The sequence below is a fragment of the Triticum dicoccoides genome, chromosome 2A, assembly GCF_002162155.2.
Source record: "Triticum dicoccoides isolate Atlit2015 ecotype Zavitan chromosome 2A, WEW_v2.0, whole genome shotgun sequence".
NCBI lineage: Eukaryota > Viridiplantae > Streptophyta > Magnoliopsida > Poales > Poaceae > Triticum > Triticum dicoccoides.
This window is the reverse complement of record NC_041382.1, coordinates 434,743,852-434,763,195: the sequence shown is the minus strand read 5'-3', so window position 1 is coordinate 434,763,195 and position 19,344 is coordinate 434,743,852. Positions and strand designations below refer to the sequence as shown.

Sequence of the window (19,344 nt, the reverse complement as noted above, 5' to 3'; positions counted from 1 at the left end):
GGGAGGCGGCGATGTGGGCGCGCCCGGCCACGTGGCGGCACCGGGTTGGTCGGCAGAGGCAGCGGACGCGTCCGGCGCCGTCCGGACGTGTCCGGCGGCGGCGGAGATGTTTTTTTAGGGTTTGAAGGAGGGGATCCGAGATTTGGATGAGGGGGTCTATATATAGAGGTAGAGGGAGCTAGGAGTGTCCAAATGAGGTGCGGTTTTCGGCCACGCGATCATGATCGAATGCTCTAAATGATGGAGAGGGTTTTGGTGGGTTTTGGGAAAAATTGGAGGGGTGTTGGGCTGCAACACACAAGAGGCCTTTTCGGTCCCTCAGTTAACCGTTGGAGTATCAAACGAAGTCCAAATGGTACGAAACTTGACAGGCGGTCTACCGGTACTAAACCAAGGCCGCTTGGCAAGTCTCGGTCCAATCCGGAAATGTTTAGTCCCCACACACGGAAGAAAGGTAGAGATGACCAACGGAGGAGAACCAAGTGCCGGAATGCAAAACGGATAACGGGGAAAATGCTCGGATGCATGAGATGAACACGTATGCAAATGCAATGCACATGATGACATGATATGAGATGCATGACAACGACAACAACAAACGGAGACAAAAACCCGAACTCGAGAAAATAAAATAACTTAACGCCGGAAACGGCAAGAGTTGGAGTACATATTGGGAAAATCACATCCGGGGTGTTACAATGTGTCCAAGGATACAATGAGGCTAAAAAGCACAAGGCCTTGGGGCGACCAGGAATCGACCCCAGAATGCCGTCCAAGAAGAAGAAGCCAGCTGTGGCAGAACCCGAAGCACCAAGGCAGGAAGTACATCCAATTGTCTTCCCATCCAGTATGACAGGCTCGAAGCCTAAGGTCCCCACAGTGGCTTCAGAACTGAAGAAAACAAGGGCTGCTGAAGCTGAAGCCAGAAAGCGCAAAACCAAGGGCACCACTGATGATGCTCTTCCAACCAAGAAACGCCAAACCAAGAAGAGAGATTCGATTGCTCCCACACAGCCCCTTAATGTCAAGCCTATCTCAGTGGCTCTTCCTGCGTCTGAACATCGAGAGCGCCAGTTGATAGTTCATGAGCCTGCTTCCACAGAGGCTCCTGAAGCTGAAGACAATCCAGCTGTTGACCCCACCGCAGCTGAAGACATTGGTCCTCACGACAATGTTGAAGATGATGAAGTCCTTCCTCAAATCGAGCACAAATTGGTATCATCGCCTGTGCTCACGCACAGCGAATACATCAGCATTGGTCGTCCTCTGGCCCAACTGCTCAGGATGCATCGTGGGCTGATCACCCACAACGACAAGACACTCCAAGCTCTCCCCAACTGCAAGCTACCCCACTAGTGCAAGATGACGATGACTTTGAGGCCCAGCACACTCCATCTCCACAAGCGTCGCCAGCATTACGCGGGCTTCGCAAAGGACCAAGGCCCCAAGTCACTCCCACTATGCATTTGTCTAAGTCCGAAGCCAAAATGGCTGAAGATATTCCGGCTGCATCAGCCGATGAAGAAGAAGCACCAAGAGTTGAAAGAGGTGCTACACCCCCATCCCACCAAGATGTTGTTCTCGAGGAGAACGTGTCCGACCCTCCAGCTCCTGAAGTGGAGGTTAACAACCCTGAGGCGGCCACCAACATCACCGCTAAAGCCAATGACGTCATCATGGTTGAAGCTAATGCGGCGCCTGAAGCTACTGTGGTGCCAGAAGTCCAAGCACCTGAAGCCACTGCGGCACCCGAAGTCGATGCTGAAGCACTTGAGGTACAAGCACCTGAAACCAATGTGGCCCCTGAAGCCCATGAAGACAATGCCAATGCTCATGTTCCCCCTCCAAGACCTCATACAATTGAGCTGGCATTTGATCGTGGTTAGCCTGTTATGGTCCGCTGGCCCGTTCTGGTTCCTCCACCTGCTGCGGGTCCACAATTTGAGTATCATGTCGATCACAGACCTCAAGTCCAAAAGCCCAAGCCAAGACTTCCACGATTCCCAGGCACTGCCACTTCACCTGGGGTCTTCAATGTGAATGGCTTCGTGGAACATAACACCTTCTTCAACAGCGCCAAGAACCCTTATACCCGACCTCGCATTTCATCAGATCGGTTCTGGAGCTATCAGCAGCGCAGCTACTATTCATGCATCCTATACAATCAAGGGCGCATATTCCCACATATGTGCCTCGACTCTGAAGCTATAGCTGGCCTGCCCTGCCTTGAAGAAGCGTTGGATTGCTTCAGAGATGCTGGACTGTTGCAGTTTGTCACAGATAAGGAACACCAAAATGAAGAGCTTCTGCTACAGTTCTATGCAACTCTTCAAATTCGAGGCTACAACAGGGATCCAAAGACTTGGGTCCTTGAGTGGATGACAGGCAATGTCCATCATGAAGCTAAAGCTCTTGATATCATTGAGCTCACAGGCCTGCCCACTCATGGTGAATACTATGAACCAGGTTGTCAACAACACCAAAATGCCTTGGAAAGCATCTTTCAGAAGCCAGAACCCAACATGAGTCAAATGCTGAGCATGATGAAGCCTCTGTCGCACGACGCTGAATACCCATCTGAGTTCTTTGTTGAAGACCTAGAGTACCTACCTCGCACCATTTACCATATCATCAGGAAGACTCTACGGCATGTCAAAGGACATTCATCTGAAGCGAAGCTTGAAAGAGCAATGAAGACTTTGGTTTTCTATATCTTCAATGGCATCAGCTTCAATGCTCAGGACTTCTTCATCAGGCAGTTGGCTGCATCTGGCTCCGACATTTTTGGGTTGAAATTCTATGCTTCATGGGTCATGCGTCTTATCAAGCGTCACTCAGCCTTCAATTACCAGCCATCTGCGTGCAATTATCTTATATTCTTGCCAGAGGTTGATCTGTCAGTTGAAGCTATTTACCCAGAGCCTGCTAAGGATCCCATTTATCTTCACAATGTTGATCACCAAATCTTCACCCAGCCTATTGAAGGAGTTCCATTAGTTTCTCGTGTTTATCCCCTTGATGGCAACACACATGCCCCTCGCGCTCAAACTGACGCCGCTGGTAGCACCATTGCGCAAAGGACTCAAAGGCGATCTTGTGTCCTAAATGACCGAGAGCTTCTCGTCGCGCTGCACCAGAAATAGGACAAACATCACGACTGGCTTAAGCGTCAGATGCAAAGCCTCTTGGTGGGTGTCAACCACATTCGCAATCTTGCCACCAAGAATGCCTTTGTCACTCATGAAACTTGTCGGAGGTCGTGGAAGAGTTTGACCTTACTTAGTGCTGAAGCTGATCTGCAAGACGATGGCTTCACCGAACGGTTCAAGTTTGACTCAACTCCTCCCAGAAATGCTCACTTGCGTCGGACTCCCTCACTTGAAGACTCTGACTACTCGTCCTCATCTACGATAGTGAATGCCAGAGTCATCGATGACCAAGATGATGCAACTTCACCTCCTCCAACTTCAGCGCGTGTCGACACTGCACCAAGTTCTTCTGCACCACCGGACCTCAACGACGACCCTGCTGCCTCGCCTGCACCTCATGGGAACGAGTAGGCGCTCTATGTCTTCAAACCTTTTTGGTCCTCACTGACAAAAGGGGGAGAAGCATATGAGTTGATAATCTTCAAGCGGGTCCATATGGGTGGTTGCTTTACTTTTTGCTACTTTTGCCAAGTGCTTACAACTCTCATTTTCGATACATTTGGTTCTTTGAGTTGTAACACTTAAACTCGATGGTCGTCTGCTACTTATTTGCTATTCTGTGATGCGATGATAAATTCCGCATGTGCGATGATAAATTCTGCACTTAGATCATTTTAGCAGACGTCCATTTTCCATTATGGATGTCATTATCTTCGTTACATCATATCATGCATGATGAATTGTCATCATAGGTTGAAGAGGATCTCCACAAGTACAACCTGCCATGTGCATTTGCATTCCAAGAGCAAATTACTTATTTGCACATCTTCAGGGGGAGCCTTTGCAACTTATGAAGACAATACCCTATCCTTTACAATTTCACATATTTTATTACCCGTTGAAAACTTCAACTAGTTTGTCATCAATCACCAAAAAGGGGGAGATTGTAAGTGCATCTAGTGCCACCCCTAGTTGGTTTTGGAGTATTGACGACAAACCTGGTTGAGGGACTAATGTGTTTGTGAGAATTGCAGGATAACACAGGTAGAAGTCCCTCATTGATTCGGTTTTCCTACCAGAGATGACCCCTAAAAATGCATGAAGACATTGAAGTCATAGGTGGTATGTGAAGACATTCACATTGAAGACTATGACAAGAGAAGACATCATGAGTGGCCAAGCCCTCCCACCAAGCCCTCCCACCTTGCGCCGGTGGCCACTCCGGCCCCGGCGGCCACAAGCCCTAGCAGTGGCCGCTCCGGCGCTGGTAGCGACCCCTCCCTTCATGATGGCTCCTTTTGCCCTTAACTTTGATCGTGGGAAGAAGTTTCAAGCGGATATGAAGGCCAAGTTTGGGCACCCGGTGGTATTCTCCCCGGGTTTTCGTCAAAAGGAATTCACCATGGTGGTTTCATTTAGACGTGCCTCCTTCTGGCTCAATGTGCACACGGTTAGTGTATCTCTCCTTGCCATGTTTGGGGGCTATGCCCAAGGTTTTCGTGTTCGTTTCTTGAAGGATAGGTCTTTCAAGTTCTCGGTAGCTTCAAAAGCAGTTGGTTTTGAGATCTACAATGCTGGTAATATTGTTGAGAGGGATTTTGAGGTGGGTTTCAATCTTTGGAACTTTGGGGGCACGAATTGGCAACGGGAAGAAGCTCTATACGATGCCGAGCTTGATAAAGACTGGACCCTAGTGGGTAGGTCCGGCAAGGCCATTGTTCCTCACTCCGGTGATCGCCGGAGTTATTCTGCGGTGGTCCGGGACGGTAGATCGGTTTTCGAAAGATTATCGGGAACCATTCAAGAGGGCTCTAATCAAGGTCTTAACGACACTTCATTGCACGTTAATTCTGGTCAAGACAGGCCCCAGATGGAGCGCCAGGTCACGCAACGTTTTATTGCATGTAATCACGTGGTTTGCCATGCATGCGGGGCCAACGGTCACATGGCCCGTTTTTGCACCACTCCGAACCTTCCTGGGCTTTGGCCGTTTATCCCTTTTGATTCTTTCCCGAGCCCACCAGCAGAGGCTTGGGCCGAAGGTGCAGTGGAATCTTGGTTTCGTTGTATTGGGCCGGCGCTACAGACTCGGCAGGTGCCTTCATTTAAGGAGTTGGTCAAGGATTTTTTTCCTAAACTTCCAGCCGAGACCGGCGCTTGCCTCCTCGCCTTCCACTTCACTTTCCTTCTCTGCCACCAACTCTGCTTCTGCCTCGACAAGCTCGCCACCGCTGCCCTTGCTGTCAGACAGGGCTCTGGTCACCACCTCGCCGGAGCCGTTGCCGATGGCCAACATTCCCATAGACCCTCAACCTTTCGTTCCTCATGGCTTTCAGATTTAGGTGATTGAAGGCCGTAATGGGGTTTCTCGTGCAATTGTTCCTCATCGCCCGAGACGGCATGAAGACTGGGCGATTGCCACTATCCACCCGCATCTAGATGAGGTATTTTTCCCAAATGTGTGTGAGGTTCTTGAAGAGTTTCTTGAGGGAGTTGAGCAAGTAGGCTTTAGAGAAATCCAACCATGTCCTTTTGGAGAGGCTTATGTCAGGTTCACGCATGTCAGAGATAGAGATAGGCTCATTTTGCAGGGTCCGCATGCTTTTGGTGATGTTTTTATTTCATTTACTAAGCACTATCAAGGAAGGAATTGGCGTAGGGTTCATTTCAACAGAACTTGTTGGTTGCTATTTGTGGGGGTTCCATTTGATTTCTGTAATACTAAAGATATTGCTTCTGCGATTTCAAAGTGGGGCAAGATCATTAGTTGGGAGAAAGAAGATGCTTTGAAGGGTAAGATTTTGGTCAAGGCTAGAGTAACTGACCTCGGTGATATCCCTAAGAGTATAAGATGGTCTGAAGGAGAACTATTTGAGGAGGAGTCCTGGACCTGCTCTGTTGAGGTACTTCTTGAGGAAATGTTGGGGGGTGGGCCTGCAGATGAGGACCCTTTTCCACCTGAGGGTGTGGACCCACACCCTGTGCCACAGCATGCAATGATTTTCCAGGCTTTCCACCACTGCCTAATCCTAACAATCAAGCTCCTAATGAAGAATGGGATGATTGGGAAGAGCAGGCAGAGCAAGAGGATCACTTGGCTTTCCCACAGCCAGCACATGTCCTTCCTCAGCAGCCTCAAGTTGTAGTTCCTGCCTTGGCAGAAGAAGGAGCTCCAAACAGCAGCATTACTACTACAGTTTCACTGTCTGATGGTTTGCTTTCCTTGACCCACTCTGCTAGTGAGGAGGTCAACCAAGGTGCTCAGGCCCCTCATATTGGTCAAGGGCTCCTGAACATTGCATTGGCTTATGATGCAGTTGAAGAAGAGGAGGATTTACAGGATGTACAGCCCAATGTTGAAGAGCCACAGAATGTGAACATGGTGCATGCTGAACAGACTCTAAATGTGATTGCTATAAAACAACAAAACATGTAGACAGAGGGTGCTGTAACTCAACAATATATGCAGTCAGTGCCCACTCCAGGCATGTCCTCTTCTGTCAGAGATATTGAAGCTTCTGGCTCCTTTTTGCCCATTGTTCAACATGACAAACAGCCTGAGAATTTGAAGGAAGTCCCTGCTACTGAAAATTGTGATGTGCCCCTGGAAGTTGTTACTAATGCAACTGTGGGAGATTCTATTCCTTCACATCAAGTCCATATCCCAGATATCAAGGGCAAGGCTGATGTTCCAGTACCCCACATTGGATCCTCACCTGCAGCAAACCCTAAAGGTAACTATGGGTCCTTCTCTTTGCTAGGTTCTCCTTCCTTGCTTACATTATATACATTGGCCCAAGATCATGCTTTGCAAATCATTGATGGTTCACATTTAATATCTGAAGAAGGACTGGATTTATGGATACAACACTTTGCACCAGCAACACAAGGAGCTACACCAACTTTCAAAATAGAAATACGAGTAAGTTGGTTTAACTTCATAATTCACTTACTGTTGACACCTGACAAGTTTGGATGGACCATGCATTTGCTAAAGTCTGATGTCTGGAAATTTTTGACTGCTAATTGTGAGCATGAGGACACTCTGCTTTTTCACATACCTGATGGATGTGCAACTTCTCAGGCACCTGCATGTAAGGATTTCATCCTGGGGCTAGGCAAAGAAAATGAGGGTATTAGCCCTGCTGCTCACTCTTCCACTGGGGCTAGCAGTCCTCTTCAGCAGGTGTCCCCAAATAAAGTCCTTCCCCTTGGAGAGGCCATATCAAGGAAAAGGAGGGAGAAAGAACCTATGGTAGAAACTGAGGTAAGAAGAAGTGATAGGATTAAAAAGGATAACAATGGCTATAGAAGGAAGTCTTGTGCTACTCAGTCTTGTTTACCATGTAATGCCATACCTCCAATTATTCACAATTTAGTGGTTAAAAACCTGTCTAAATCTTTCTGCAAGGTTGCTGAGGAAGAGATACAGGAGAAGTTGACCAAGAAGCCCAAGAAGAAGGGGCAGGAAGATGTGGCTAAGGTGTCCAAGGCCACAGCAGAAGCAGCAAAGTCCAGGCTTGTGTGATGATGTGTCTACAACATCAGTCTATGATAGATAGCAGGATGGCCTGCTATCCTCTTTTGGGAATTACTTGTCTTATGTATGCAGTCAAATGTAATGCTTGCAACTGCTGCACAATGCTTGTTTGCACTGGTAGGCACCTTTTGTATGTTATATGCACTTTGCTGCTGTGTCAGCTCTGGTATCTCCTTGTGGTTGAGACTACTATTCTATCTGATGCTATGGAAGCTTCTGGCCATCATATGTGGTTGCTTTGGTTCACCTGCTCATTTGCTTATGTCTCCTGCTGGAATGTTTCCACATGCTTTCAGTGTTTTGTCCTTTTTGTGGATCCCAATAATTTTATGGCCTGGGATTGTCATTAGGGGGTGGGCCCTGCTAACTACAGTAACATCAAATTGATTGTTAATGAATAACAATACAACATGGAATATCTTAAACTGGAATGTGAGGGGCATTAATTCCTCAGATAAGTGGTTGGCTATCAGGCAAAAAGTGGAAGAAAGTGCTGCTGGAATTGTTTGTATACAGGAAACTAAGAGAGAAAACTTTGATCTGGCCTACATTCATAAAGTATGTCCTCAAAGGTTTAATAAATTTGAGTACTTACCTTCCATTGGGGCATCAGGTGGCATACTCACTGCTTGGAATGGAGCTCTTTTCTCTGGGGAGCTAATGTTTCAAAACAAATTCTCATTATGTATTCAGTTCACATGCAGGACATCCTCCAAAAGTTGGGTCCTCACAAACATCTATGGACCTTGCAATCATGAGGATAAAACTGAGTTCATTGACTGGTTTGGTAATATTCAGATGCCTAATGATATAGATTGGATTATTATGGGGGATTTTAATTTTATCAGAACTCCTGAAGACAGAAACAGACCTGGAGGGGATGTAATGAAATGCTCATGTTTAATGAGGCAATAAGTGAACTTGGCCTGATTGAATTACCCCTAAAAGGCAGGCAGTTTAGTTGGAGCAACATGCAAGACAACCCACTACTGGAGAAATTAGATTGGTTTTTTACCTCTGCAGCTTGGATGACCAGCTATCCTGATACCTTGGCTCATCCCATGGCTAAACCAATTTCTGATCACCTCCCTTGCATTATTAAAATTGGCACAAATATCCCAAAGTATAGAGTGTTCAGATTTGAAAACTATTGGCTTAACCACAGTTCTTTTAAACAGGTGGTTCAGACTGCTTGGACTATTCCAGTAGGTCATTCAGACTATGCTAAGAAGATTACTGCAAAATTCAAGAATGTCAGGAGAGCTCTAAAGCTGTGGGCCAAAAACCTTGCCTGTCATAAGAAGCAAATTGCAGATCTAAATGACTATATATTTCTCTGGGATATGATTGAGGAATACAGGGACCTTACTCTATTTGAAAATAATTGCAGGACCTTGCACAAGGAGTATCTATTAACTGTGCTCAATGATCAGAAGATTTATTGGAAACAGAGAGGAAAAATTAAAGGAGTAAATTTTGGAGATGAAAACACAAAATTCTTCCACACTAAAGCCTCTATTAATCATAGGCACAATAAGATTGCTATGCTGCTGAACAAAGATCAAGTTGAAGTAACAGATCATGATGGAAAGGCTGCAATCCTCTGGGAGGCTTTTAAAAATAGATTGGGACAATCTAATGGACACTCAATGCACTTTCACCTTAATGATCTTTATGAAAACACAGTGGACCCCCAAATCTTCATTGATCTAGAAAAGCCTTTTACCCAAGAGGAAGTTGAGGAAGTGGTCAAAAACATTCCTACTGATAAATCACCAGGGCCAGATGGATTCAATAATGAGTTTATTAAAAGTTGTTGGGATATTATTAAGACTGATGTCTTTGAGCTTATATTGGCATTTCATGCTGGGAATGTAAATCTTGAAAGCATTAACTCCTCTTTCATCACTCTAGTGCCAAAAAAAGAGGTGCCACTTTCTCCAAATGACTTCAGGCCAATTTCTTTACTAAATGGTGTTCTGAAAATCATTACAAAACTGTTGGCCAATAGACTGCAAAGAGTTATTCTACAGTTGGTGCATATTAATCAATATGGCTTTCTCAAAGATAGAGTGATCCAGGACTGCCTTGGTTGGGCATCTGAATACATTCACCGGTGTCATAAATCTAAGGAGGAAACCTTAGTAATAAAAGTGGATTTTGAGAAGGCTTTTGATACAATTGAGCATGATGCAATCATTGATATTTTTAGAGCTAAAGGATTTGGAGAGAAGTGGATTTCCTGGATGGAAGCTTTGTTCACAACTGCATCCTCTTCTGTATTACTCAATGGAGTTCCTGGGAAAAGAATTTACATGAGGAGGGGAGTAAGACAAGGAGACCCTTACTCTCCTTTAATTTGTGTGCTGGCTGCTGATTTCCTACAATCCATTTTTAATAAAGCCATGAGATTAAACCTGATCATTGCTCCACTGCAAGTAAACTCATACCCTCACTTCCCAATTGTGCAATATGCAGATGACACCTTAGTGGTTATGCAAGCTGATTCTAGGCAGTTGTTCTGCTTAAAAGCACTTCTGAATACTTTTGCCACAGCAACTGGGCTAAAATTTAATTATGGGAAGTCCATCATGGTACCCTTGAATATTGCTAAAGACAGGGTAGAAATTTATACAAACACCTTGCAGTGTGCTAGAGGACAATTCCCATTTACCTACCTTGGTATGCCCTTGGGAATATACAAACCAAGTGTTGAGCAATGTCTCCCCCTAGTTAACAGGATTGCAAAAAGATTGGCTGGTATCTCTATCTTCATGACCCAAGCTGGAAAATTACTGTTGGTCAAGTCAGTGATGACATATTTATCAGTCTTCTTCATGTGCTGTTTGGACATACCTGTTACAATAAAAAAGCAGATCATTAAATACTTGAGACACTGTCTTTGGAGAGGACCTGATATGGAAGACAAAAGTCCTGCCTTGGTGGCATGGACCACAGTGTGTAGACCAAAAGACCAGGGAGGCTTAGGAGTTCTAGATATCTTTACACATAATAAAACCCTGCTCATGAAAAAACTTCACAAATTCTTCAACAGACATGATATTCCCTGGGTCAACTTGATCTGGAAAACATACTATAATGATGGAAAATTACCAGGGGACAACATGATTGGATCTTTCTGGTGGAAGTCCAACTTAGCTCTCATTGATCAGTACAAAGCTATTGCTAGATGTAATGTGGGAGATGGTGTTAGTGCTTTCTTTTGGGATGATCTATGGAGCCAAGCAATACTTAAACACCAATTTCCTCACTTGTTCTCTTTTGTCAGAAACCCCCAGCTGAATATTCAACAAGTATTGCAGACTGAGTACCTGCAGGATTTATTCTTCCTCCCCTTGACAACTGAAGCCTATGAGGAATTCTTACAAATGGAAGACATTTGTATAGCCATGAGACAATCTGAGCATTTAGACTCTTTAGACACATGGAGTTACATTTGGGGGACTGAGCACTATTCCTCCATCAAAGCATATAAAGTCTTAATTGGTCACAAACAGACACCCCCACACTTCAACTGGATCTGGCAGAGTTCATGCCAACCAAAGCATAAAGTTTTCTTCTGGCAACTTCTTCATGATCGAGTCAATACCAGAAACTTACTTAGAAGGAAGAATTTTGTGTTGGAGGATTACAACTGTGCTGTTGGAGGCTGTCAACAAGAAGAAACACTGCACCATCTCTTTTGGGGATGTCCATTTGTTCAACAATGCTGGGACTTCATTTGTCCAATAAGAGCTCCAAACCTGTCTGTGTTAGAAGCATTCCAAGACCTCAAAGAAAAGCTAAGGTATCCATTTTACATGGAGATAATCATTCTTGGAGCATGGGCCATTGGGATCACCAGAAACAATAAGATTTTTGAAAATATTGCACCTTCATTCCAAGGGTGGAAGTTCATATTTCTGGAGGAACTGAAGCTTCTCAAATATAGAATGAGGAAGAAGCATGAGAGACAATTTTCAGTTTGGCTTGATAGCATGTTGTGATTACTTTGTTCTTAGGCTAGTTGGTTGTTTAGTTTTTTCTTTTTTTTTCTTTCTTCCTTTGTTTCCTAGGTTTTAGGTTTTTTAGTCTTTTTGTTTCCTGGGCTTACCTCAAGCCTTTCAGACATCTTTGTTTCTCTGAGTTATTTATTAATAAAATTGTAGTGGGGTCTTACCCTACTGTTTATAGTCAAAAAATAGAGAAGACATCGCGTGAAGACTATGGAGCGCGAAGACTTAGCAGTTTTGTCGTTCTTTTTCTTCTTTGTTGAGTCATAGGAACCACTGTACTGTTAAGTGGGGTCCAAGAGAACCAGTCAGAATGACTGAAGTGATGCTTAACCAAAATCCTATGTCTTCGAGTGAAGACTATGAGAGCAAATCTTATTCAGAGTTGGATAAGTCAGCTTTGCTTGTAGCCCAAGTAAAGTTGTCGTGTGTGTTTGAAATCTGACTGTTGGAACACGTGTCAGTTCCTTAGTGACCCAGGGTCATTTCGGACAAATCAGGTCGGGTTACCTAGTGGCTATAAATAGCCCACACCCTACAACCATAAACGGTTGGCTGCTCAGAGTTAGAATACGGCTTTTGTCGTTTGAGAGCAACCCACCTTGAAGCCTTTGAGAGAGAATTACTTGCGAGGATAAAACCCTAAACACCCAAAGCCAAAGAGTGTTAGGCATCACTTAAGTCTTCCTGTCTATGTGATCTGAAGACTTATTACACTTGAGGACTGTGAATCCTCCAGCCGGTTAGGCATCGCGTTCTGAGCATCCAAGAGTCATTGTGGATCGACAGTGAACGAAGTTTGTGAAGGTTTGGAAGTCTACCCTGAAGACTTACCAGAATGATTGGGCGAGGACTGGGTGTACTTAGCTCAAGGGGAATAAGGTGAAGACATGGTCTTCTGAGTTTAATCTCAGCCTCCCTAACCAGACGTGCAGTTGTCACAGCAACTGGAACTGGTCCAACAAATCATTGTCTCAACGAGTCACTGGTTTCATCCTTCCCATTCCTTTACTTACTGTTGGCCCTGGTGAAGTCATTGTATGATTGCATTATCTTTTGTCTTCACTGAGTGACCGCTTGTTCTGATTGGCTTCACACTATCTTCCTACCTGATCTATACTGCCTAGCTGCTATTAGTCGTTGTGCTTTCACTTCATTGAATACTTGACTATGGCTTGCTTAGTGTAGTCTACCTTCTGCTGCATGGTAATAGGTTTATTTCTATCGTTTGTCTTTGAAACTTCCATGCTTTGAAGACTTTCATAAAAATCACCTATTCACCCCCCCCCTCTAGTCGATCACTAGCACTTTCAAGTTGGTTGGGCCTCAAGGTCTTCATTGTCAATCACCAGAGTGGTGACCTGTGGTGGGGGAGTAACTCGTGTTTCTTCATCACGAGGGGATTCTTGAGGGTGATCAGCCCATGAGTCATCCTGAGCTGCTGATGAGTTTGTTGTTCGTAAGAACAGGCGATGATACCAAATTGTGCTCGATCTAAGTAAGGACTTCATCATCTTCAACATTGTCTTGATGACCAATGTCTTCAGCTGCGGTGGGGTCAACAGCTGGATTCTCTTCAGCTTCAGGAGCCTCTATGGAAGCAGGCTCATGAACTACCAAACGACGTTCTTGGTGTGCAGAGGGAGGACGAGCAACAGAAATTGGTTCGACGACAAGGGGCTCTGTGGAAGCAGCTCGGTCTCTGTTCTTTGTTTTTCTTTTCTTGGTTGATGGAGCATCATCAGTGGTGGCTTTGGTCTTGCGCTTTCTGGCTTCGGCTTCAGCTGCTCTAGTTTTCTTGAACTCCGAAGCCACTGTGGGGACCTTAGGCTTCAAGCCTGTCATACTGGTCGGGAAGGCAATCCGAGGTTCTTCCTGCCTTGATGTGTCTGGTTCGGCCACAGCTGGCTTCTTCTTCTTCTTGGTAGCCATTCTGGGGTCGATGCCTAGTCGCCCCAAAGCCTTGCGCTTTTCAGCTTCATTGTAGCCTTGAACACATTTGGCAGCGAGATTCTTCATGCGGTCATGAGAACCTCTTGCTTCTTCACGTTTCTTGTGAAATGCCTCCTTGAGCTCATGCAGCATGACCTTGAAGTTTTGAATGTCTTCAACATTGAGCTTGGCCATGTGCTTCTTGAACTGAGCCTTTTCATAGTCAATCTTGTGCTTCAGCTCAACAATCTTCTGGGCAAGAGCCAGCTCAGGAGCAATGGCTCCGTGGAAGGAGATGCTGAGGCCAATTGGGAGCTGAAGATCATCAAAACTAAGGTATGGGCTGTCAAACCACTCATCAGTAAACTTGTACAGAATGCAGACTAAGGTATGGGCTGAGGCTTCAACACTGTCAAAGTCTTCTGTCTACTGGTCAAACAGGAACTGGCTTCAGGAGAAGTTATGTGATGCTGTAAGAACTCTGCAAATGAATGCATACTAAGAGAACCAAGGGATTCTCCCACGGACATGTACCTGTAACAACATTAGAGATGTGAGGGAAGGGGAAGAGGTCATATGCATTCTTAGAAGATTTTGAAGATAAATCAGTTTAGAAGACATTGACCTCATAGTGCGAAGACGTTCACTCATATGTAGAGAGTTGGTTCCAGATTTGTACGAATCCACGAATAAGTACAAGTGAGGAATCTAACTACTTTGTGAAGCATAAGTGAACATACTAGGCATGCTATGAGATGTAGAACAGGGTAGATCCAACTTTGTAGGAACAGAAACCACTTGTGGTTGAAAAGGATGAATCTATTGGATCAAAAAGACTGTAAAAAGAGTTTTTATTTACCACTCGAGGAACTGCTAGATAAAGTAGGAGATGAGGCCGAGCAGTTCAATCTTCTGTGCCCTAACTTGGTGACGGAGGACACCTACGGCAACGGCGGAGAAGACGATGTCCGCGGCCGGCCTAAAGACGGTGTCGGTGAGGTCGCAGCAGCTAAGTGCTTCGTCGTCAGCGTCGTCGAGGGCTAGCGGTGGCGCTAGGGTTTGTGCGAGAGAGAGAAGTGGAAGAAGAGATAATGATTGGGGTGAGGCATGTATTTATAGGGACAGGGACAACACAGCGTTATTACGCAGGTGCCCCTGGCGGTTCACATTTGAAGGACACGTGGCGATCATGCAACACATCGGAGGTTGTTCCATGTTCCACGTACGCCTGGATTGTCGGGTGGTCGTTCCCGCTTCTCCGGGTTTCAGGTAAAAAGGATTGAGCATTGAAAACAGATTAATGTTTGTCTCTGTATCTTCTGCTGACAAGGACGCAGAGAAGACATTCGACAGTTTCAATAGAATGCATATGATTTGGAAAGATAGATTTGAGACGGGAGCATAGAAAGGTTAGGGTCCGATCACATTCACTTAGTTCAAAAGATTCAACTAGAAGACATAGCTATAAGTGAATGTTGTAGAGGACAGAAACCAAATCAATATATTGAAGATAAACAAGAAGCCATGTTAACATTGAAGACAAACCAAATGCGAAGACTTTGCAAATGTAATGCCAACAGAAAGTATTCTAAACAAAAGTTTGGTGGTGGCGTTACCCACCGTATAGAAAGTATTAGACCCAGACACGGCACACAATTTTCGTGGCGCTCCGAAGTCAAATTCCGCGTTAATGTATTCAGACTTAGAGTGTAAGTCTTCATTAGTTGAAGATATATGTTACTTCGTGTGTTTGCACATCTAAGTCATCAACATGAATAAGTGTTAGGATGTGTGCATGATCACAGGACATTTGAGGATTCCAAGATATTTAGCTCACACCACAACTTGCAAAACCTTTTCTCATCCAAGGGCTTTGTGAAGATATCTGCCAGTTGCTCTTCAGTGATGACGTGAATGATATCAATATCCATGACATGATCTCTGAGAAAGTGATGACGGATCTGAATGTGCTTTGTCTTCGAGTGCTAAACTGGGTTGTTGGCGATCTTGATGGCGCTTTCATTGTCGCAGTAGAGTGGCACTTGCTTCAGATGAATGTGTAATGCCCAAAGACCGGAGCTTCACATGCCTTCCATGTTTTCCGAGTTTCGTCGGGTGATTTGTTTTGTTTGTTGCATTCATCTTTGCATCATGTGTATTGCATCATGTAATATGCAAGCCGTTTTAAAACTCAACCAAATAAACCGTATGGATCTTCGATCCATTTAAATCGAGGGAGTTCACATGGTGCAACTCTCTTTATAACATATAAAGGTCTCCTACTATTATTAGGGAGCTATATTAAATATTCCTTTATTTCGGAATTCACCATAACACACTTGCAAATTATACCAATGCATTTGTTCTCTTAAGTCTTGGACTCCAACCTTGCCATATATTCGTTCATCTTATTCCAGTGCTCCACCAAAGGTCCGAACATTTTTGGACGTTCCTTTAACCAAGTCCTAGTTCAAACCCATTTGAATTAAATTCAAATCTCTACTCCTAATGGAGCAGTTGGTAGGATTGCGTCCACGGTTTTTTTTCGTCCCACCATTTTCGTTCGGTTTATTTTCATCTAGTTTATTTTCGTCCCACCTCCGACCGCCATATCCTCATGTTGGCTTTTTTACCCTCCCAATAAAAACTTTCCTAACCTTTTCAAACTTTCCAAACTAGACATGTTACAAATAGGCAGGATCCGATAACACTTATCAAACAATAATCATAGCAATCAATTCCAAATCCTAACTTTCCTAAATTGTCGATCCTTGCCTTTTCTAACAACAAATATATGCAGCGGCGTGGGAAGGCAGTGCCGTGGCGAATTTTATTCCGTCGACCAGTTTCGTTTAGTTCAACGGGACGACACTCTCTCTTCTTCATCCTCGACCCCGGCCTCTTCGGACGTCAATGTGATGTCATCGCTGGACAGAGTGACGTGCTGCTACTCGCCGGCCAATGACAGCTCTGTTCTTAGTGGGAACCCCGCCCACTGCGTCCTGGGCGGTCGTCCCGCCCCCGCGCACTGCCATGGTTATCATCTTCAACACGATACCGTACAACTTCCACAAAGACTACATACTCGTCGCCCTCGTCCCTCTCGTTTCATGCTCGCCTATCTCGCTGCCCGTTGCCTCTCAGCGGCGGCTACCCTAGCGGCAGTTGCGGAGGAGATGGATCCTCAATCCTCACCCGCCTCAAAATAGGCTCGGCGCCCTCCTCGTGATTTGTGGCGGCGGCCGCGGCACTGCCTTCCCACGCCACTGAAGAGGCCCCCAGGGCGGTCGAACACGCCTTTAGAGTCCTTCCGAAGGCACAGCTTGTCGGGGCAGCGGCGTGGGCAGCATGGCCGTCGTCTGGTTCATGTGCGACCTCCGGCTGCTGGACAAGCAGGCGCTGGAGTGCGCGTTGGTGGCCTCTGGCACGGTCTTCACCAACGGCAGGGGCTCGCCGACGCTGCAGTGCTGCAAGGCGGTGGTCGGGGTGATCTGCACCAGCGCCGACTGTGTGTGCCTCATCCTCACCGGCAACATGGCCTTCGGCCTCCCCATCAACAACTGCACTGTCGCCATCTCCCTTCCCAAGATCTGCAAGTCACTCTCCGTCCCGCTCGTTTGTAGAGGTTGGTTTATACTTACAACAATTTATTTTCATTCAAAACATCTACGTCTGATTAACGAAAAAAGTCTTTGCCCATTCCATGCTTGTGATGTGCAGATACAGCGGCGCAGATCCCAGCTCCAGATTGCTTAAATTCTCCTTTGTCGACCTTGCCTTGACATCGCCACAGTACTGACCACGGACTGTACATTAATATTACTATAGTGAATTAACTTGCAGGGCCTACTGCCTTCGCTCCGACACTGCCTCCTCTGCATAAGTATCTTCAATGGCCTTCTAATAGTACCATATCCATATCGAAGTTGCACACTCATTTGGTCTGAATAAATGTCTCACAATTCTTCCACACTATTGCCGCCGGTGGATGAGAAGGCGCCGCCGCCGTCAGTGGAATCGACGCCGATCGTGCAGGGGAAGAGCCAGGTGGTGGTGCCCATCATACGTTGGTAGATATGTTTTTGCAAATCTCTGTTACAATTGGTAGTGTTTGACGTATGTATGTAGTTAAAGAAGTAAATGCTTTCCATGGAGGAGAGAGTGCAGCTCTGTGAAGAGTTCATGAATACTTCTGAAAGAATGAGCAGCGAACAGTCTATAAAACGACTTGAAACGGTATGCTTGGTCCAGACTACAACAGTTTGTTGGCTTGCTTCGGACAGTCTTTCGCTGTGCTATACTATTTGTGAAGAGGTAATATTTTGTGTTGGCTGCACACATCATCAGCTCGCCTATGCTAGATATCCAGTTATTTTGCAGGTAAAGACATATGATAAGCAAAGAGGGATAAAATGATTCCACATACTGGTTAGTGTGCCTTTTCTAGCCCAATTCCATGTTTGAAGCCTTCTATATGGAATGCTCTAATTCATAATGAACTGCTATTCCTGACATGACAATGGTTTTAGGGTATTATTTGAACTGATATGGAGGGACTACTTCAGATTTCTTTTCATTAAAATATGGGAACTTCATTTTCTTGCAAGGTAAATAAGATACAATTGTATCATTTTGATTTTTTTCCGCACATGTATATTACGAAAAGGATGCAGAGATGTTTTTCTTCTTCTGTGATCTCCTGCGATCATCGATTCTAAAAGAATTCTCCTGTGATCATTGCTAATTGTTATTTATTTTCAAAACTTTGGGTCATCGATTTAATTGCCAATAGTTATTCTTCGAATTTACTGTTCAATCAAAGACTTTTGTGATTCAGAATATCGAGAGTATAGAGGGTTAGAGCTCAGAAGTACTAGCAGACTGTGAATGTATTCAGTCAAACTTATGTTATTTATTTATCTTCTTACATGTCTGTGAGGGTAACCATAGCATCTACATTGCATTATGCCCGAAACTGAGAGCTTTGGGACAGTGATATGCTCGATTGGACAAGTAGATACAAAGATATCGATCAGTGGTGGTCAATAGCAAGTAAGAGAAATGTTAGATACATCCACACTCTTTCTTGACCTATATGGCCAGTCCTCCTCTTGCCTACCTTGCTCTCTTGGTAGCAATAGGAGATGTTGATGTTCCACGGAATTGCTAATCCAGTCTCCAATGTTTAATGTTTGATCTGCTTGTTATTGATCTAAGAGAAAATGGATTCTAAAGCTTTGATGTGATGTATCTCTAACAAATTGTGACAAAATCAATACCTTGCACAGGCAATTACTCTTATATAGTTTGCCGCTTTAAAAATTGTAGAGTCCGCAACTCTCTTTAAATTCCACATGATGCAATAAGAAAAAAAAACATCTTGAGTATCATGCCCAGGTACAATTTTAATGCCTATAGCTGTATTTTGTTCACCAATGGACCGACAGTTCAGTGACGTCTTCAGAGTGTTGGCGCTCTGCCTTGTCACCAGCAGCAGCACAAGCAACGATGTGGACGGCTTTGTTGGGACAAAGGAATATGGTCCTGTGAAGGTAAGCTTCGATTTGATTCACGAGCTCGTACCTCTGATCCAGCGGCACATCATACGTATACGTTTGATTCACGAGCGGACGAGCCCCTGATGAAGTTGTTGAGCAAGCCTCTGATCGATGTTTGTGTCTATATATATGTGCACATAGTGCGATGCTAA

The 19,344-nt window shown here is 45.0% G+C and overlaps 1 long non-coding RNA gene across 1 annotated transcript; it reads left to right on the top strand.

The window, feature by feature from the left end:
* The first annotated feature begins 17,828 nt into the window (after nucleotides 1-17,828).
* On the top strand, nucleotides 17,829-18,220 carry LOC119359438. The gene is made up of 3 exons (XR_005172538.1): nucleotides 17,829-17,948; nucleotides 18,015-18,062; nucleotides 18,164-18,220. It is a non-coding gene; the product is annotated as an uncharacterized LOC119359438 (long non-coding RNA).
* Nucleotides 18,221-19,344: the final 1,124 nt, after the last annotated feature.